Source organism: Panthera onca, chromosome B2, assembly GCF_046562875.1.
Source record: "Panthera onca isolate mPanOnc1 chromosome B2, mPanOnc1 haplotype 2, whole genome shotgun sequence".
Classification (NCBI taxonomy): domain Eukaryota; kingdom Metazoa; phylum Chordata; class Mammalia; order Carnivora; family Felidae; genus Panthera; species Panthera onca.
In genome coordinates this window covers 14,697,739-14,719,679 of record NC_138343.1, presented here as the reverse complement: position 1 = coordinate 14,719,679, position 21,941 = coordinate 14,697,739, and positions in this window count along the sequence as shown.

The window sequence follows — 21,941 nt, the reverse complement described above, 5'->3', positions numbered from 1 at the left end:
TTCTTTTTTTTAAGTTTATTTATTTATTTTTGAGAGAGAGAGAGAGAGAGAGAGAGAGAGAGGGAGAGAGAAAGAATCCCAAGCAAGTCCCCCGCTATCAGTACAGAGATGGATGTGGAGCTTGAACTCATGAACCATGAGATCATGACCTGTGCCCCAAGCTGAAATCAAGAGTCGGGATGCTTAACTGACTGAGCCACCCAGGCGCCCCTACCCAAATAATATTCTTGCAAGAAAACGTCACCAAGGAAAGAGAAAAATCAGACCAACATTCTAGTGGTATATCTGTTCAACTTTTTGAATATCTACCCATTTGTTTAAAAATTTTTTTTTAACGTTTATTTATTTTTGAGACAGAGAGAGACAGAGCATGAACGGGGGAGGGTCAGAGAGAGAGGGAGACACAGAATCTGAAACAGGCTCCAGGCTCTGAGCAGTCAGCACAGAGCCCGATGCGGGGCTCGAACTCACAGACCGCGAGATCGTGACCCGAGCCGAAGTCGGACGCTTAACCGACTGAGCCACCCAGGCGCCCCTATCTACCCATTTTGAAAGATGTTGGAAGTTAGGACACCCCTGTTTGCTTGTTACTTAGCTTTTCTGAACCTCATCAAATGGGAATAATAGGAACATTGACTGGAGATAAAAGGGGGGGGATCCAAGCTGCCTATACGGCATACCCCGTGTGTGTTAAAATATATACATAAACAACTTACTTGAAAAAAAAATCCACCAACGTGTTGATGGTGGTTCTCTCTGGGTTGTGAGACTATGGGCACATTTGAATTTCTCCATTCCAACACTCAGCTTAATCTCATCTCTTTTTCACTAAACTTGCTTTGAAAGGCTTTTTCTGATTCCAAAATCACATGCATTCTCAAGGGACAGAGACTGCCTCCTTTAACAATGTATTTGGTAATGGAATTGTAGTTGATATACCAATTCTTAAAGTGTGCAGTAGACTGAAAGAAATCACAAAAAAGGTTTATGGCTCACTTAAAAATTTTTAAAAATATTTTATTGATTTTGGAGAGAGCACAAGTGGGAGAGGGGCAGAGAAAGGGGAACAGAGGATCCAAAGTGGGCTCTGTGCTGACAGGCTGACAGCAGTGAGCCCGATGTGGGGCTCGGTCTCACAAACCGAGAGATCATGACCTGAGCCAGAGTCGACCCTCATCGACTGAGCCACCCAGGCGTCCCTTCAGCACCCTTTTGGGCCCCGGAAATTCTTTGGAATAAGTGGATAAGGTGACTGATTTGAAGGAACAGCGTTCATTTTGTAGCATAATTTCTGGAACATCGCAAAGTAAGCCACCGTGCTTTGGCAGTTGTCCACAGATTGGAGGAAAACCTAGCTGATACCGTTGTTAAATTTTTTTCTTTTTTTTAACTCCAGATCAGTGTACTAGGTGAATGTAACAATTTGACCAGTCACCTGGAAAGTTCCCGCACATGAAAAGTAAATACGTGTCTTAAAAGAAAAAAAAAAACAAAACAAAAAACCCCGGTTCATTGAATGCTTTATTATAAAACAACTCTTTCTGCTTACGTTAATAAAAAGAGGAACTAGATCGGATGTGAAAGTAAACCGTGGAAAAAAAATGTGATTCTGAAGAATTTTCTCTGCTCTCAAATATAGAATATGAAAATCAAAGATTATTGGTTTTCATACACAGAAGCTCGTTTTTATTAACAAAACTAATAAATAATAGATATAAATCGGTTATTAATAAATTAATAAAACTAATAAATAATGCGAATAAATTATTAATAAAACTAATAAATAATATTAATTAATTGTAAATAAATAAATTATTAAGACATTAATAAAACTAATACAATTCATCAATACAGAGCTGTCAAACTGGGAGTGAAGATTCGCTCTTCAGAGGGTCTTACTTCATACGGTGGGCCAAAAAGTTAAAGAACTTGACCCGTGTGAAGGACCTTCCCTGCTGGGGAGCTACAACACCGGCAGAAACTACTGGACGAGGTGGATTATCCGATGTTGGCCCTTCAGGGAGGGAGAGGGGGCCGCGGCTCGTCCTGCTGACACGCCTGGACACGCTGACCCTTTCTTTTTTCCAGTTCTGTGTTTCTGTGATGTCAGTGCTGCTTCCTCTCCCAAAACCCCCGGCAGTGGCCGAATGTCAGAAGCCACAGCTCACAAAACCCGTGACGGTCTTGGCGACTTCTTCTTTTGGTTTCCCTGCCAGGAGGCTGAAGGAGGAGGAGCAGCGGCTAGAGGCGTGGTTTGGGGCTGTGGTCGGGGTGGGGGGTGGGGGGTGATGGGGTGGGCTGGTGAATTGGTACCGAGATGGCACCCCTGGGTGCCGGCCTCTGGAGGCCTCCCTGTGCTGAAGAGGGTTGTGCCCGGGGAAGGACAGACGCCTGATCTGTGCGGGCGGGACTTCATCAAAGACCAGGTTCCACGTCCAAAGCTTTCACACGGATCATAGGGCCCTCAGGTCCAGGTGGAACGCAAGGGTTATTGAACCCCGCTTTGCATCAGCATTCCCAGTGTGCCGCGGGGGACGGCACCAGCCCCCTCACAGCCTTTTGCAGGTGAAACAAGAAAATATATGTGAAGGTCCCAGCATGGTGTCCAGCACAGAGAAAATATCTATTGATCATAGCTTTTTTTTTTTTTAATATGAAATTTATTGTCCAATTGGTTTCCATACAACACCCAGCGCTCATCCCAACAGGTGCCCGCCTCCATGCCCATCACCCCCTTTCCCCTCCCTCCCACCCCCCATCCACCCTCAGTTTGTTCTCAGTTTTTAAGAGTCTCTTATGGTTTGGCTCCCTCCCTCTCTAACTTTTTTTTCCCCTTCCCCTCCCCCTCCCCCATGGTGTTCTGTTAAGTTTCTCAGGATCCACCTAAGAGTGAAAACACATGGTATCTGTTCTTTCTCTGGTTGACTTATTTCACTTAGCATAACCCTCTCCAGTTCCATCCACGTTGCTTCCAAAGGCCAGATTTACCAAGGGATACAGGAGTGCTGATGCATAAGGGCACCTGTACCCCAATGTTTATAGCAGCACTGTCAACAATAGCCAACTTATGGAAAGAGCTTTTTTGTTTGTTTGTTTGTTTAAAGACAACACCAAGAGAATCCCATTATTCAAAAATAGTTGGATGATTTTTTTTTTTCTCTTTGAAACTCAGTTTGGTGTTTATACAGACACTGCTGGCCTTGGGCAATACCACCAGCTACAAGTTGAGGTCCTGGTTAAAAAAAAAAAAAAATCCTCAGATGCCCCCAGGGAGGGAAGTCTGGTTAAAAAAAAAAAAAAGTCTCTTACCAAAAATTGTTTATCAATAGGCAACATTATCTGGCCTTGGGCCACACTGCAGAAGTGTGGTAGGTGATTTGGGTGGGTCTCCCCTCCCCGCAGCGGTTTTCTGCCCCCAGGCACACACTTGACCCCACGGGCTTGTAACCTGCTCCAGGGTGAAGGTGATGTCGTATCCGTTGTTGGGGGCTCCATAGGGGTAGGCGTCACGGAGTGTAAACTCCATATACTCAGTTAATGAACGTTTGCTGAGTGAGTACATCCAGAGTCACCCGACATTCTCACATCAGCCGGGGCTTCACGGATTTTCAAATCATGGGCTAAAACTTAATCCAGTACACGATCACACCTTATGGTATAGGGGATGTTCTATCTCATGAGACTGTCCCAATGGCCAAGTTGGAGAACCAAGACTTCGTGTTGAATGAGCTGCACAGTGAACGTTGGCCAGCTCTTCGGCCACGAGCCTCTGGGTGAAATTTCATTAAGCTTTGATAGACCTCTCTTGAAATTTACTGAGAACTTCTATTTCCTCTGTCAAAGCATAAAACTACATTCAGGGGAACTTCCTCATCAGTGTGTTAAGACTAAACCCAGACTCTTGTGGGTTCCACATGGGAACCCATGAGAATGTCACCCAGCCTTTTTTAAGTTTTCACCGGGTTTCCTGTCCCCCAGCCAGCTGTACCTGTTCCCATTACCCGGAGACCAGGCTTGATCTAGACAGCCGCCAGTGTCACTGGTTCCCCTGCAGGTACCCGGAGGCTGGATTTCTTCTTAGCTCTGCACTTGCTTTCCTCTCTGTCCTTGACCCTGTCACTACACTGACATACCAAGTTCACCAATCCACCTGCCAATCACTCGCCGATCACCCTCTGGGTTCAGAGCCTAGATTTTCTATCACAACGAACAGAACTTGAACTTGGGTCCTTGGGGTGCCTGAGTGGCTCAGGAAATTGACTCGATTTCGGCTCAGGTTGTGATCTCATGGTTTGTGAGTTCCAGCCTTGAGTCAGGCTCTGCACTGAATGCTCAGAGCCTGCTTGGGATTCTCTGTCTCTCTCTTTCTCTGCCCCTTCCCCACTGGCTCCCCCCACCCCTTAAAAATAAATAAACTTAAAAAAAAAAAAAGAACTTGAACTTGGGTCCTAATTCTCCTTTCCTTTCCTTAGTCTATGAACTTTCTATAGCAATTTTTATTCACAGCTCTGCCTGTAAACTCAAGATGCCTCCCAGAATTTCAGGTCACGAGTGGAGATAGTGGGCAGCATGTAAGTGGGGGTGGGGATGACAAGACCTTCAGTGAACTTTACATTCCTTTCCCACTTTGAGGGACACATGGGTGCAGAGCACTAGTTCTCTGCCATGAGACCAATAGCGGTGCGAGATGCTACATGGCCACTGGAGCCCAGCCTCAGGTTCCAATGGGGGTGGGTGATGGGGAGCTGGAGGGCACATCAGCCTCGCATGCCTGGGTAAAGCGGGTATCTGTGCTACAGTTCTAGCCAGTGTTCTCAGTCTTATTTGCTTCTATCCAAGAAGACGGCCAAAAATCTGGATTTGTATGGAAGATACCAGAATTTTTCAATACTGGCTGGTTGGGTTTAAAAAAAGCTCTGTGCCAACCAATTAAGACCACCCGTGGGCTGTGTTCCGGGGTGCCAGCTACTGGGTTGAAGGACTCTGGCTCAATTCTCTGACCCATTGGGGCATTATTGGCACCTTCCTTTCACAGGCGGAAGGCCGCACGTCTGCACAAGTGAGTGGAAAAGCCAAGATCTGAACCCACATCTGCCAGCTGTGGGTCTTGCTGCCACAGTGGCCGACTGTTGTCCTGGCTGGTGAGTTTCTCAGCCCACACCCCGATGGGCTTATTGGAATAACAGAACCTTCATTCTACTCTCGTGGACGCTGTGTCTACTAGTGCCCAGAGGTCTGTCTGGGCTGAGATGTCAGCGTTCTCCAGGGAAGTGCGTCCCAGCACGGCCGGAGACTTGGTGGCCATGCACAACGGCCTCAGAGCATCTCCTGTCTCCACTCAAAGGAAAGCAGAGGCCCTGGATCAAATCCGCTGGCTGTGAGCAGTCAGGGGCAGGTGGACCGCACGCTGAAGGTGGTCTGGGGCATATTCGGCCACGGGTGGAGGAAGCCGACATTTTCTTCCTCTGGCCTCCCCTTCTACCTGGGATGTAACCCCTTCCTCAGTTTCTCCCTCGGGTAAGCCTGCAGTAAAGCCCCTCTACCACACCGACTCCATCATCTGCACTTGGACCCTGGGGCGGGGGTGGGGTCTGAGTGCGAGCACCATCTTCCCTATAATCTTCCAGTGTGATTTTTGGACCTCTCCTTTCACCTCGTTGGGCCTCAGATTCTGCATCCACGAAAGATGCGGCTTGAACCAAGTGGGTCGGTTGAGACTGAATGCACGTGACAGAAAACCCAACTCAAGCAGGCAAAGGCTAACACTTGAAATGCAACCGTTTCACGTAATTCGGTCCAAATAGCAGGTGCCTAAACGGTATCTCCATACATTGTTCTCTTACCTCTCTCGGCTCTGCTCTCCTCCATTTTGGCTTCATTTCAAGGTGGCCAGAGGCTTGCCACTCACCCCAGGTCTACAGCTCCCTGGGTTCAAGCCCAGAGGAAAAGAGGAAGGTGGCCTTTGAACAGAGGCAGCTAAAGGCTTGTGGCGTATCACTGACTCACTAGCTTGTGTTGGGTGCCCTGCACCTGCCCCTATGGCCAGACTTGCACCACCTGAAACATCTGTGGGCTGGCGTGTGGGAGAAGCATTTCCCCAAGGACAATCAGGGCACGGCCACCCAAAGCAGGACAAAAGGGTACTGGGTGTTAAGCTCCATTGGTGATTGAATATGATTTTTTTTTTAAAATACGTAGAACATTGACAGTCTACCCAAAGTCAGAACTATACAGAAAGGTATATTCAGAGAAGCCTCACCCCTTTCCTCCCACACTCCTTTGTAGGAAACCAGCAACATATATATTTTTTTTATTTGTTCATCCTGTGTTTCTTTTTGTAAAGAGAAACATGGATGCAAATCTCATCCCCCTTCTTTCTTACACAGAAGATAGCAGACTACATACGCTCTTTTGCACGTTGTTTTTTCGCTCAACAGTCACTCCATATCGTATCCCAAGCCGTATCCCAAAAGGGCCATAGAGTTCCTCTGTGTACTTATTTATATCTCAGCACCTCATTATATGTACAAGCATATTTTTTCCAACCGATCTCCTGTGCTTGGGCATTTAGGTGGTTTCCAATGCTGTGCAATTTTAAATAATGCTACAATGAATAACCTCAGGTACCTACACTTATATTGTGAGAGGTATATATTTGGAGTATATTCTTGGAAATGGGATTTCTGGGGGCGCCTGGGTGGCTCAGCCGGTTAAGCGTCCGACTCTTGATTTTCACTCAGGTCGTGATCCCACAGTTTTGTTGAGTTCGAGCCCCACGTCAGGCTCTGTGCTGGCAGTGCGGAGCCTGCTTGAGATTCTCTCCCTGTCTCCCTCGCTCTCTGCCCCTCCCCCACTTGCACTGTCTCTGTCTCTTGCAAAATAAATAAACTTAAAAAAAAAAGAAATGGGATTTCTGGGTAGAAGGATAAATGCATACGTGTTTTGTTAGATGTTGTCGAGAATCCTTCCATGGGTGTGGCACCATATCACATTCCTACCAACAATGGACCCAAGGGCTTTCTTGTTCAGCCTCACCAACAGAGGGTATTGTTAACCTTTGATTTTTTTTCTTTTCCTTTTCTTTCTTTTTTTTTTTTTGCTAATCAGATGGGTAAAAAATGTTGCTTAATATGAATTCAATTTGCAGTTTTTTATTTGGAGTACAACTGGTCATAGTTTTACATGTTTGGGACCAATTTTACATCCCTCAAGTCAATGGTCTGTTCATGTCTTTTGTCCACTTTTCTATCGGATTTTTTATTTTTTTCCCTTCAATTTTGAGAAGTTTTTACAATATTAGATGTTGGTTCCTAATGGTCTGTGATGCAAATATTTTTTCTGTCAGTTTTTGTTTGTGTTTTGACTATTCTGAAGCTTTACAAAATTTTTGTTAACATTTTCTATAGTCAGATTTATTGATCTCCCCTCCAGATTGTTAGTCATATATAAAAATCTTTTCCTACACAGATTACATAAAAGCTCATCCTTGTTCGCTTCTGGCACCTGTGCAATTACATTTTGCATCTAGATTTCTGCTTCCTTTGGCAATTATTCTTGTGGATAGTGCGAGAGATAGATTGAATTTTATTTTATTATTATTTAAAAGAATTTTTAACGTTTATTTATTTTCAAGAGACAGAGAGAGACAGAGCACAAGCAGGAGAGGGACAGAGAGAGAAGGAGACACAGAATCGGAAGCAGGCTCCAGGCTCTGAGCTGTCAGCACAGAGCCCGACGCGGGGCTCGAACCCACAAACTGTGTGATCAGGACCTGAGCTGAAGCAGGAGCTTCAACAACTGAGCTACCTGGGTGCCCCCATTTTATTATTTGTTTAAACGACTATCCGGTCAGCCCAATACAGTTAGCCCCAGTGATTTGGGGATATCACCTTTATCATAACCTAGACTTTTACAAGTATTTGAGCTGATTTCTTGACTTCTTATTTGATTCCAGTCATGTCTGTCTTTTTAGGTTCTGGTATTCTACTATTGCGATGACAAAGGCTTCGTGGTGTGTATTAATATCTTATAGGACCACTCCTCTTTCACAGAAGATTTTTTTTTAAGGGAATAGTTATTACAGAATATTTGCAGGCTGATGGGAATGACCATGTAGACAGATGAGTCAGGAGAGAGAGGGAACAATTCTGATGTCTTTGAATGGGCATGAGTGGAGAATAGGAGCCAGACAATACAGATTCTGGAAGTTGGTATCTGTTGGTGAGGAGAAGAATTCCCTTCTGATTTTGTTTTCTGGTGAAACAAGGACCACGGTCATCAGCCCGGACGGGGGAAGGGGATGAAGAAGAGAAGGAGTCGTCTTGCAGACGGAGGCTGCCGAGTGACTAGGGAATTACTCAGACGATGCAGAGGACCCACCTGAAGTTTGTGGTCACGAATACCAGGCAGAATGCAACAGCATAGTTATGTGTTCTTCTCTAGCCTCATACAATGGCTTGAGTTTGGGAGCTGAGTGGGCAAAGAGTTGAGTTTAAACAAAGTTGGGATTTAGCCAACCAGATGTGACAAATGGAAACAGGGGGTTAAGTAGGAGGGGGAGCCTGGATGTCAGTGAGCCAAAGGCCGGGCCAGGGATCCAAGCGGGGTAAGAGGGAAATGAGGACAGCGGGGGTGGGAGAGGGACACGAGAAGACAGAAGTGGTCTAGAAAATGTGGGGGTGTTTGGAAGGGCAGGCCATGATCCCAGGTAATGATCTACGCCGTGATCTTGGGAGTGGGTGGATAAGTCAGGATAGAAGAAAAGATATCAACCAGGACATAATGAGGCTGGAAGGCCAGAACGTAGGGGTAGGTTGTCTTTGCCGTCGTGATAGTGACAGAGAGACAGTGAGCCAGATCTTGAAATATTCGTGAATAAGGGATGGTGGCTGGGAGGCTGGAGATGGCTGCAGGGAGAGGGGTAGCAGGTGGTGTTTCCATGAATCGTTCCTCGGGGACCTGCAGGACAGTAGCATGGGGAAGCTCTGGTCCCCGTCACCCCTAGAGAATCTCCTCAGGTTCCTCTTCAGTCTGCTCCCTCCCCTGGCCACCTTCCAGGGTTGGATTTTTCTGTGAAGTCAAAGAGGCTTGCCTGAGAGATTTATCTTCAAGTCTGTAGAGGCTGCTGTTTCTTGAAACTCAGAGGCAACCAGGGAGCCTTGGGGGAGAACATGGAGAGCCAAGTGGGCCATGTTCTGAAGGGTTGGCATGAGTTTCATCATGGGTCCTGGGGTTCCTCTGCAGTGTAGACCAGGTGAATGGAGATGCTACCTGTCATCCAGGAACTCAAGGGGGTGAGCTTAAATGCTCAAAGGGTCAAATAGGCCCGGGCAGTGCTGCCTACATGAGGGGGTATTGTACACCCTCAGGACAGCCAACCCGGGCTCCTTAGCTCATTCTTCGAGAGTTCCTAAGTGCCCAAACCACCCTCCTGCTCCAAGCTTCCTTTCCCATCCAGACTTCTTGAGAAAGCCCAAGCATCCGAAGTCACTCCTGAAAGACGACACGTCCCGACCCAGTGCACTGGGCCTCAGCCACCTTCGAAAGGACCCAAGCTGTAATGATCCGTGGCTGAAGAGGTGGCCCCAGTGTAGCTTCGCTCATGTAGCTGAGGCTCACTCACTCTACCTGAAGCCTGTTGACAGGAAGGGCCTCGGGTGTCCGTGAGGGAGAAATAGGTAATGTCTAGACAATCAACCTTTGAGGGAACAGGCATGTTCAAGGACTGAGGATAGGGTCCCTGTCTGAGAAGGGGCATGTGAGATCTGGGTCTTTGTCAAGAATGAAAGATTATGGTCTGTGGCCAGTTAAGATGTTAGAAGGAAAGTCCAAATCAATGTTATTTTGCATTAGGGATAACAGTTTGGAAGGTGGTGTAGAGGTAGGAGAAAAGTGCACAGCGGTCTTGGGGCCACGGGCTCATGCTCACACGACTGGAGAGGACAGGTGAGAACTCCTCTCTGCACTCACGCTATGTCCCAGGAGGCCCTTGTGCTGGGGTGGGGAGGGACAAGGTCCAATCGGCTGGTACTCTCAGGCTGTGATTGGCCAACGGGATCGGGTTCTCAGGTTGACAGACAGAGCCCGGATTTGGGGAGAAGAGAGGGAGGGATGAGGGGGAGGTTCCTCTGTTTGGAGAACAGACTCAGGATTCCTAGCCCTGGATCCCCATCCGATAGGGATGCCTCAGATCTTGTAGCCACGCACACACACGCACTCCTACCTAGGTACCTCCTCAAATCACGGACTCGGAGTTGTAATTTTCCCCACGCAGACACAAGCAGCGACTGCATACCCTCTCTTTGCTCAGTAACCGGAGGTCCTAGGGAAGGGAGAAGAGCCTCATCCTGTAGAAAACGTGTTTTGGACCCCAGGACCAAAGTTTGTTAAAATGTACAGACCGGTGGAGACGCCCCTTGATAAATAAAGACTGCCCACATCCTCCAGCGTCCGTGGCTTTTTGAGGGTTATGTGTGTGTCTACAACACCCAGCTCTGGGCTTGGGAACAAGGCTGGGGGGTCCTGGGTGGGAAGCTCTGCTCAGCTGGGATGCTCTCGGTCCTGCCTTGGCCGGTGGCCCGGAGTCCTCAGGGTCAGAGCTCTGGCCTTGCTCCCAGCCTGACTTTCCTGTCCCAAACGCTGGTCTCGGCCCTGGGCACACTGTCACATCCCCGGATGCCCATCATCTGCCTTCCTGAGATACGAGAAAGATAGCCTGTGATTTAGTGATGCCACAGTACTCTGCACCCAGGCGGGCTACCTGTTTGTGGTCCAGAGGAGTCCCCTCTGTAGCTGCTCTGTACCTCTATTACATCAGGGACCACAGACAAATGTGAATGATCCCCTTTATTTATTTATTTATTTATTTATTTATTTCCTTTTTAATTATTTTAAATTTACTTTTGAGAAAGAGACAGAGCATGTACGGAGGAGGGGCAGAGAGAAAGGGAGACGCGGAATCTGAGGCAGGCCCCAGGCTCTGAGCCATCAGCACAGAGCCTGATTCAGGGCTCCGACCCACGAACCGCGAGATCATGACCTGAGCGGAAGTCGGACGCTTAACCCACTGAGCCACCCCGGTGTCCCTGATCTCTTTTCTTTCGGCTTGCCGCTCACTTGGGTTATCTAGAGGGCAGTTATAGAATAAGTTTTATAGGGCACGAAAGAAACATGGGCCATGGGGGGGCTCCTTACTGACCAAACAACAGAGTCTGCCCAGATTCTGGAGTCCCAGCCGGGGAACAGGAGGAGTATTCAAAATTTGCAACGTTCTAGACATAGCATTACCGTATCTAACAGTGGTCTTTCGCGTCAGGCTTAGCGGGGCATCAGTTCTCTCCCGCAGGGAAGCAGACGTTGTGACACAACCTCTGGGAGTCATTGTAAGGATTAAATGGTGTGATGTGTGCGTGCGTGTGGTGAGTACCTCTCGGTAGAAGTGGTACTTTCTTTTCCCTTCCGAGTCCTAGTGACGTGTGCTTCCTGTGGCTCTGTTGTTATATGTTCTTGAACGTAAGAGCCTTAAGAAACCTTAGATGCTTTTGTGCACGAACACCTTGGCTGCCGTTACAATCTGACATTGCAGCTTTTCTTCTGGCGGCTGCTCCCAGGTCTGTTCCGGTGGGGGAGACTCTTCCTGGCCTTCCACAGAACCCTCATTTGTGCAAGCGTCCCCAGGGCTCCGAACAGCAAGGAAATGAGGGAAAGCAAGCAACATCTGGCACTGAACAAATACCATCATCTTACAAATGAGTTGTCTGTGGGATAATGATTCTTGCACATGTAGAGCAGAGGGAAGGCGATGCCAGGACCCGATATTAGACGATAAACACCTGAAAGGGAGTCACAGGACCTCCTGATCGCTCTGCTGGGTCTACAGCTAAGTTCCAGGAGAAAGAGCAGGTGCTGACGTTCATGGTTTTCAGTCACACCACGCGGGAAGCCCACCTCTTGCTCTCTGTTTGGAATAGCAGAATTCTGCAGACACAGAGGCATGAGAGTCGCTCAGTGTTTGCACCGGTGCCCAGTGGAGGGTGAGCTCGTGTGGGCCCTGTGAGCGTCTCCCGTCTTGCCCCCTCGCCCCGGCCGAGAACATTCCAGTCGTGCTGCCGCCTGGGTAGCTGGGAGCTACTGAATGTTGTCTAGCATCATAGGGAGTTATGTAAGCAAAGGACTAAGACACATGCTTTGTGCCTTGTCTGGTGCTTACGTGATATACCCCCAAAGAAGAAAAATGCTAATGAGTCATTCTGTAACATTTGAGGAACGCCAATCAAGCTGTGATGGGAATGGCCCTGGGCCACATGGCCATGGGGAACTTTGTCTTTGACATCCAGTTGTCATGTCCTCTCTCCTCTTAGCGTGATTTTTTTCCCTCTCTCCACTGAAATCCCAGGCTCTCAAAGACCCTCTCTGTAAGGTCCCAGACAAGCCCACTGCCACCAGATGTTGGATACCGTGACATAAAGGAGACATGGCATGGTGACAGATGCATTCGGTTCATCTTGCATGGTGTTTGGACAAAAATCTGTCATTTGCGGCATTTGTGAGATTTCATAAATATCTAAATTCTTAGCCACACACACACACACACACACACACACACCCCATCTGAAAGAATGAAAGATTTGGCAAGCCTGGGTTAATTTCGGATTAGCAGCAATTGACCGGAACTGAGTAGTGGCTGCTCCTTTTAGATGGGGGGCTGCTGCTGTTCAGTTTACTGCAGTCCCCACTATTCCCTACTGCCTCCATTCTCACATAGTTCAAATTTATAGTCAGGCAACTAGCTCTTTTTATTCACTGACATTTACCTTGCCGGTCCTGTAGGTATTTGCAGTCTCTGCTGTGGGTCTTCTTTTAATTTTTTTTAAGTTTATTTATTTATTTTGAGAGAGAGAGAAAGAGAGAGAGAGAGAGAGAGAGAGGATGCATGGGGGAGGGACAGAAAGAGAGGGAAAGAGATAATCCCAAGCAGACTCCATGCTGTCAGCACAGAGCCTGACGTGGGGCTCGATCTCACAGACCGTGAGATTACAACATGAGCCTCAATCAAGAGTTGGATGCTTGACCTACTGAGCCACCCAGGTGCCCCATCTGGTCTAGATCTTCTAAGTGTTCTACCTCCTCACCTGTTTCCCTACAAACCTTGTCAACCTGTGCCCATTTCCACAAGCCACCCTGTTTCAGTGACAATACAAAGAGCTCTAATTGGATCAGCAACCCCCCAGAACAGTATTAATGGTCCCCAATAGATTGATAACTTTATCAGCTAACTGTGTCCATGACAATATTGCTTAAAAACCAATCAAAGATGGCATTTCCTTTGTTCAGGTGGTCTGCTCAGTGGATGAAGGTCAGCTGTTCCAGGCTGGGTTCAGCTGGAAGGGAAGGGGGGAGTGGCTCTGTTCCACATTTCTCATCTTCTTCCTGGGACTAGTGGGTTAGCCTGGCCATGTTCTTCTTATGGTGACAGCAGAGGCACGAGAGAGAGAGAGAGTGAAATTGGCACACTCCGATTTCTGCCTCATTCTACTGGCCAACAAGGTCATACGACCAAAATCAAGGTCAAGAGGTGGAGGAGTATTCCTGCCCACCGTTCAAGGGTACGGCAAAGTTGCAAGGCATTTGTATGGTGAGCTGTTAATCTCACCCCTGAAGAGGTCTGGCTTTTGCCTTTGGCTGTTGGAAAGTGGTCACTAGGTCCTTGGAAGGCTCTGCTTGGTAGGATTATCCCTGTTAGCCTGGGGGCTTTGGCCACTGGATAGTTTAACAGTGTGATTTATCATGGTCACTTGTGGTGGGGTAGTGGTGTCAGTGCTGCCTCCAGAGCCATGCAGGTAGCATGTGACAGGACCCAGTAAAACCTCTGGACACTGACGCTTGGGTGGGCTTCCCTGGATGGTAACATCCCACCCATATGGTCACACACCGTGGCCGGGAGGGGGCGATGCTGTCCATGAGCACACAGGGAGAGGATGCCTACAAGCTCTACGTTTGGACGCCTCCCACACTTTGCCCCGAACCTCTTCCTGATTTTAATCTACATCTTTTCCCTGGAATAAACCATCGCTGTGAGTGTAGAGGTTCCCAGTGAGTTCTGTAAGTCCTTCTAGTGAATTATCAGAACTGAGTGAGGGTGGTTTTGGGAAACCCCCTTGAAGTTGAATTGGTGTCAGAGGTGAGGGCAGCCATCTTGTGTGAGCTGTTCCCTAACTCTGCAGTTGACCTGAACTCCCACAGCACAGAAACTTCTTAAGAAGGGATGAAGGTTGAAGCTAATGATACAAATTGCCACAATATCCCTCTCGAGCACATCTTTATTCACTTCTTCATCCATTCGGCAAACACTGATTGAGCACCTACGGTATACATGTCTCATGCTACTCCAGCATCTGAGGCTAAAAGAAGTTAGTATCACACAGCCTTAAATTCCAGAGGAGGAGACAAAATCTAAAAAGCAAACGAACATGTGACGTAATGTCAGATTGTGAGACATACTTAGAGGAAAACAAAGTAGGGTCCAGCAGGTGGCTCTATTTGTATAGGGTGGTCAAGAAAGACTCTTCTGGAAAGGTGACATGTGAATAGGCTTGGACGAAATGAAGGAGAAAGTTGGGTTACGGTTCAGGGCAAGAAGGTTCTAGAAGGAGGGATGAGCTGGCCCAAAGACCTAGGACGTAGGAGCATGTGAACAGGGCACTCCAGCATAGGTGATACTGTAACACGAGGAACTCATCCTAGAGAAGATTTTCTTCATGTGTCCTTGGAGGACTATTGTGTGCTTTCCTCCCCGAAGTGCCTCACATCAAGCCTGAGGCCAGCCTCTCTGTGGTTTTGTTTGTTTGCAACTTGGCTTGGGTGGTATGGCTTCTTCCGCCTGGTCGACACGGGGATCATGTCACCTGCCTCTTTCCTCCCTCACGGAGCAGGAACAGCAGTGTCTTCCAGATGCTTCTAGTTTCCCAGAGGGGGATAAACAAGAAAGCCAGGAAAGTACAGGAATATGAGCTACTTCTGTTGGTTTTGTTCATGAAGTGAACAAATGAACACACAGCTGGAAAGTACAGGGTGACTAAGAAGTAGCCCAAAGGGAAAAACCTAATGGGGGAATTTTATTAAGAGATATAATTTACATAGCCACCCTTCGGGCTTCCCTCTCAGCCTCTCTGTGGTTCTTAAACCAATCCCCCCACCCAGTAGTGGGGAGAAGGGCACAGGTGCCCGTGTTGGGAGAAGCGTGAGTCATGGAGGGTGTGCACGAAGGTCCTTTCGACTTGAGGGAAGGACTGTGGGAGTGACCTCGGGCCAGCGGCAAAGAGCTCTCCACATGGGGCGGCCTTGGGGGCTCGGGTTCAGAAGATGCTTACCCCAAACCCTGACTCTTGATAGGGCTCAACAATTGGTAGCTGCTGTGGTAGGTTTATTGGCAGAATTCGTTCCAGTGTATTCTTTTCTCTCAACAAGCCTTCCCTGGAAAGGAGGTTCGGAAGGTACCCTTGGGGCAACGGGGAACCCCATCTTCCCTTTTTGTAGGGCTTCCTCATCTACCAGGTCTGACAACCCAAGGGTGAGAGACTAGAGAGACAGATGGGTGCACAGGGTATGAAGCCGGGGTTTTGCCCCCCATCAACCAGCAGCAGTCACCGGAAGAGCTAATGGGGGTCAGTCTCCAGCCATCTTTTGCAAATTTGTGATGTGCTCAGCATTTGATACGTGCCTGAAGGCCATCCCCAAAATGTATTCCCTGGCCCCTCCCTCAGGCCTTTTCCTTAAAGGGCAAGCCTTCCTCTCATTTCCCTTTTCTCCTTATCCAATCTCTGGTTTCCTGATGCACTCCTCACTGGCTCCTGCCCTCCCTGTAGAGCTGCCCTCGATCCCCTTACACCACACCCTGCCAGCCTCAGACTTTCAGAGAGAAATCGTGTAGAATCGAGAGACAAAGCAAGGTCCAGCTCGAGAGGCAGTGTCCTCCCGCGTGAGCCTCTCGAGAACAATCTTTCATATGCACAACTTCCATGCTGCTCAGTAAATGCTCAGCAGGGAACTCAAATTTCCTCCTCTCCAGGCCCTTCCCCACTCCCGGGATCCCTGCCCTGGGAGCGGTAGCTGAGAAGACCTGATGGAACCTTCCAGAGCTTTCTCCTCCCACTCTCCAGTCCCCGAAGAGGTTCTCAAATGTCGGAGCTCCAAAGGTGTGACGTGCTTTTCCTGGCGTGCTCTCTGAGAAAAGTAAAATAACAGCGTAATTGGGACAGAATCCCCTGACGTAAGCCCTAATAAGAAAGGAGGGCCTGAGGGTCAGCAGGAGTGACAAGGGCACTGGTTATCTTCCGGGTCTTCGCCCAAGGTTAACAGATGTCTGCCAAGGGCAGCGAGCGTGTGTAACCACAGCGTTTTCTAGTGATCTAGGGGTTTTCTCTTTTTGAAAGTACAGAACAGAAGGATGTCCAGGTTGCGGCCAGGGGTTTCAGGGCGACAGTAAGCACGTTGCATTCACGGTTCGTTTCTCCTTCCAGTCAGAGTGGAGCTCAACACCCTTGTGAACTCCCGCTGGTTCAGAGAAGACCCCAAGCTAGCGCTTGGGAGAGGCTGCTTTTCCCACATCCGTGTCACTTCAGAGACTCGCTGGGGGACACGCCAGGTTTTAATCGCGACGCGGCCTGTAGTTAGCCCGAGAACGTTGCATAAGGAACGGCCTTCTCAGAAATGTGTTCATACCTCAGTGTGAGGGGGGCTGTTTAGAAGAGGAGGAAGAGGAAGTGAGGAAGTATACTTGGGTTCTCCAGGGGGTTGAGAGGTGGTCGCTGTGCAGTCACATCTGTCGACTATTAAATGATCGGGTATTTCTAGTTTCAGCAATATGGGTTTCTGTGTAATTAAACATTTCTTTTGCAAATTTCTAGAACCGAGAAGTAAAGTCTCGCTGACGTCTAACTACCCGCGAGAGAGCAGAGGCGAGCTGGAGGGTCAGAACGAAGAAAGCTATGAACTCCCATGAGCTGACTCGGGGGCAGGGGTGCGGGGTGGAGGACAAGGCAGGGGGGTGCAGGTGGGGAAGAGCAGTTGTCCAGACTTGGGAACTGGCTATCTAGTCAAGGAGCATAGGCTTTAACGACCACCAGGCACACAAGAGGCCCCCGGGCCCTAGGAGAGGAAGAAAGTTAATCCTGAGACCCCCCCCACCCCCAAAATAATGATGAACTGAAAATAACTGTCCATTCATACAGCGAAATGACAAGGAAGCTTGTAGCTTTTGTTTTTTGTTTTTTAAACAAAAGCCTCTCCTTAAAATTCATAGTCATAGAGGTGTCCTCACGGGAATATGATATTTAAAGTTATTATACTAGTAGAGTGGTCTAGCACACACCCCACCAAAAAATTAATATAAAATTCTGGGGTGCCTGGGCGGCTCAGCCAGTTAAGCAGCTGACTCTTGGTTTCAGCTCAGGTCATGATCTCACCATTCCTGGGATTGAGTCCCACCTCGGGCTCTGCGCTGACAGCATGGAGCCTGCTTGGGATTCTCTCTCTCCCTCTCTCTGCCCCTTTCTTGCTCACACAAACATGCTCTCTCTCAAAATAAATAAACTTAAAAAAATTCACGTAAAACTTGAAATCATTGTTGCACTATGTGCTAACTAATTTGGATATACATGTAAAAAAGTAAAAAATAAAATTAAAAAAATTAACATAAAATGCTGTCATAGCTGGTAGCACCTTTAGGGCACCTGGTTAAAACAAACATAAAATCTCTCTAGGAGTCCTCACCTTCCTCCCAGACCCTCTAGCATTCCCCTGTGTGAAGTCTCGACTAGAGACTGATTTACCGCTAAAAATCACAAAACGTATGGAAAAAAAAATCCATACAAAATCAAGAGTCGGTTCTCCAAAACAGACACCAATATGAAAGAACTTCGGATAATACAATTATCAGGTAGATTATAAAATAAACATGTCTAAAATCATGAGAGGCACAAACGAAGTAAGAGAACACACAAAAAAGGTAAGACACCATCAAAGAAGACCAGACTAGGGTTAAATCAGAAATCAACTCTAACTTCAGAAGTTTTTAAAAAATTATAATTTAAAACTTAATATGTTAAACTGATGATTACATATCACTGAATAAATAACTAGCAGGTGGGAAGATCGATTTGAGGAAGAGTCAGAGGTCTGCACGGAGAAACGCGGGCGGGCAGCATGTGGGGGAGGAGCTTACTGTGGGGGGCGGGGGGAGGGGGCTCGGGGGTGGGGTGGATGGGTAATGGGAGGGGCTAGTACACGCTTATCACCTGTTCCAGAAGGAAATAGCAGAGCAAATGGGAGTCAGGCAATATTCCAAGAGAGTAACAGAACTTTCCAGAACTAATGAAAGCCGCAAACCTAGTAGGTTGAATAATGCCACATTCTCTAGTACATACAACATTGTATAATGAAAACACCACCAAATAGGAAGGGAAGATTTTAGACGCATTTGTAGATAAAAGAACCCTTGCCTACAAAGGAATGAGTATCAGATTGTCCAGAAAGTTGCAACAGAAGCCGGAGGACAAAGGACAACGGAATAATATATTCAAAGCCCCAAGAGAAAATAACAGTCCACTTACATTATAACTAAATTAGCATTTAGGAATATGGGCGAAAGAAGTATTTTGAGACAGATGAGAATGAAGAGTGTTTACCAATAACAGGTTTCTGCTGCAAGAATTGCTCAAGAATATACTTCAGAAGAAAATGACTCTGAAAAGCAGCAGTGAGATGTAGGATGTCAGATTTGAACGAATACCTAATATATAAAAAAGACTGGGGCGTAGAAAAACAGGATGGAATGAAGGTACTGGTCACAGGCAGTGAACGGGCAGAGGTCCGGCATTTAGGCATTTGGGGGAGAAGTGTGGCAGTATTGGTTAACTTTAGACTTCATTTACCAAAAATTTGGTCAATATTAAATATATGCAACCAAGAAAGAAAGAATCAGATGGAAAGCATGTTAAGTCTAAAGCATGAAACAAGATGACTGAACTAAATTCAAATATAGCAGAATTCAGATAAAACTAAAACTAAACTCTCAAATAGAAAGACAGATTGTCAGTTGTACTGGATTAGAAACATCTAACTATATGCGTTAAGAAAGACATTAAGAACGTAAAGACAAAGAAATATTGAACTTAAAAGTATAAAAAAATACCAGCAAGATACCAGCCCAAAGAAAGTGGTTTGGTTCTAATAAGAGGAGGCAAAATTCTTTGAAGCAAAAAAGGGATATTAGGGGTAAAAACGTCACTAAATAAAGCTAAAAAGGAACCATCCACTGAGAAGAAATAATTATAACTTGCCGTCACCTAAAACAGCATCAAGTTATTATATGAGGCAAAAAGAAAAATAAATGAACAACTTCATCATCACGGGGGATTTTAACACACCTCTTTCAATAACTGATAAATTAAGACCACAAAAAATGAGGATGGATATAGATAGACCCATCACACAACGAGCAAGCTTGATTAAAGAGACCCAGAGGGAGAAGGCACATTATTTCCAAGAACATATGACACATTTACCAAAAGCCCACATATTAGGCCACAAAAATTTCTTGAGAGGCTTCCAAGAATCATACAGACCACATTCTTGAGCATTCTCGACTGCTAGACAGCAGTAGCAACAATTAAAACCAAACTACATATTTGGGATTTGGGGAGGAAAAAAAACCTCTAAATAATTCACGACCAGAAAAAGTGTCTTCATGCGGAATCTAAGAACAGATTGTAAACAGTAACCAGAAAGTTCAACAAGATTGCTGGCTGTACAAAAGTAAGTTTTTATTCATTTGTAATGAGCAATTAAAAAAAGTTTTAGTTTAGAAAATAGCAACCAAAAATATAAAGGTACCTAGGAATAAATCTACCAAAAATGGAGAAGACTTGTATGCATGAAATTTAAAAAATTCTTAAAGACCTAAATAAATAGAAAGATAAACAATATTGATGGATTTGTAGAATTGCTTTCTAAAGATGTCATTTTTCTGCAGTACATAATTTGAATGTGTTCCTTTTAAAATTCAAAAGAGGGGGCGTCGGGGTGGCTCAGTCAGCCACTTTGGCTCAGGTCATGATCTCACTGTCCGTGAGTTCAAGCTCTGCATTGGGCTCTGTGTTAACCGCTTGGAGCCTGGAGCCTGTTTCAGATTCTGTGTCTCCCTCTCCCTCTGGCCCTCCCCCACTCATGCTCTGTCTCTCTCTCTCTCTCTCCCTGTCAAAAATAAATAAACATTAAAATTTCTTTTTAATTCAAAAGAGAATTGAGATTCACAAGTCGATTATAATTTGTATAAGGTAGAGCAAAGAACCAAGAATTCCAGGGCAATTACGAAGAGGAAGATTAAGGTAGGAGGGCTTACTTACTCCCCCACCATAGCGAGACTTAACTATAGTTTAAGTAATTAGAAAGTGACAGTAGTCCAGAAAGAGACAGAATATAGAAGCACATATGGAAATGTGTATATAACAGAGATGCTATTTGAAATCAACGGGCAAATAAGAAATTTTACCAAGCAGCACTGAACAACCAGGTCTCCATATGGAAAAAATAAGTTAAATCTCTACATCAAACCATATTTAAGTGGATTAAAGACCTGCTTACGAAAAAGCACGACTTGAAAAGTTTTGAAAGAAAATGAAGGAGAATGTGTTTATGTTCTCAGGGTAGGAAGAGATTTCTTCAACACAGCACCAGAAGCACAAACCGTAAATGAAAAGACCAATAAATTTGACTACATGGAAATATTTTTTTAAAAATCCCTCTTGTACATTAAAGACATCATAAACAAAGTAAAAAAAAAAAAAAAATACAAACCTTTGGCTTGGAAAAAATATTTGGCATACACGTAACCAAGAAAGGATTTGGCCCAGAGTTTATAAGCAGCTCAAATGGAAAAGGCCAAATGATGTACGACCAGCAAACCCCAAGACGACACAATGGCTTCAAAATGTAAGAAAAGCTGTTCCTCCCTCCTCTAATCAGTGCCATGTAAATTAAAGAGGAACTGATATTTCACACTCATCAGATTGGTGAAAATGTAAAAAAAAAAAAAAAAAATCTGATGATTTACTAAGTCCTGCTGAGGAGAGTGTAAATGGACACATGTATTTTGGAGGACAAGACCCGATGGGATTGCTAGGCCAGAGGATTTGACCATCCCCAGCTTCATGCAACATTGTTTGTACCGGAGAAAAATTGGAAAACAGCTTAAATGCCCAGGTATGGGGTCTAGCAAGGGATAGATGTTTTAGTAAGAATACATTGCATACAGATGTGCTCGATTCTTTTATTTTCTGTACTTGTCTGCCTAACAATGTCTCAATTAAAAAAAATAGTGTGACGATGGTTATGGAGAAAAGGCACTTAGGAACAGCTTGGTGTGACTGTCAATTGATTTCACCACTTTCAAGGGCAAAATAAGGCGTCAGGTGATGCTGTTCTTTTTAACCCCTCGGGTGGACCAAGGCGGGAGTCTGATGACAATTTATGCCGGCAAGAGTGTTGGAAACAGGCACTCTCATCCGCTGCGGGTGAGAACGTAGACCGAGAACACCTCAGCGGAGGTAATTTTGGCACTATTTAACACAACTGTAAATGCTGACTTAGCCCAATTTCTTCCAGGTATTCATTCAAAGAAAAGAAGCAATATTAGGGCAAAGAATTACCTCCACGGAAGTTCATCACAGCAATCATAACACAGTCTGTAATAATAATAAAGAAACAACGTACCATCACCAGCGATAGTCTAAGTGGTGAGACTAATCGTGTCTAACACGATCTCATGGATTCTAATTTATGATGGAACTGTGTGACGGACTCCTCCGTAGCCCCCAACACAAGGCTGTTGGAGCTCTTTAATGTCATGGGAAGTCTCGCAAAATATTAAGCTAAAAGAGAGTAGG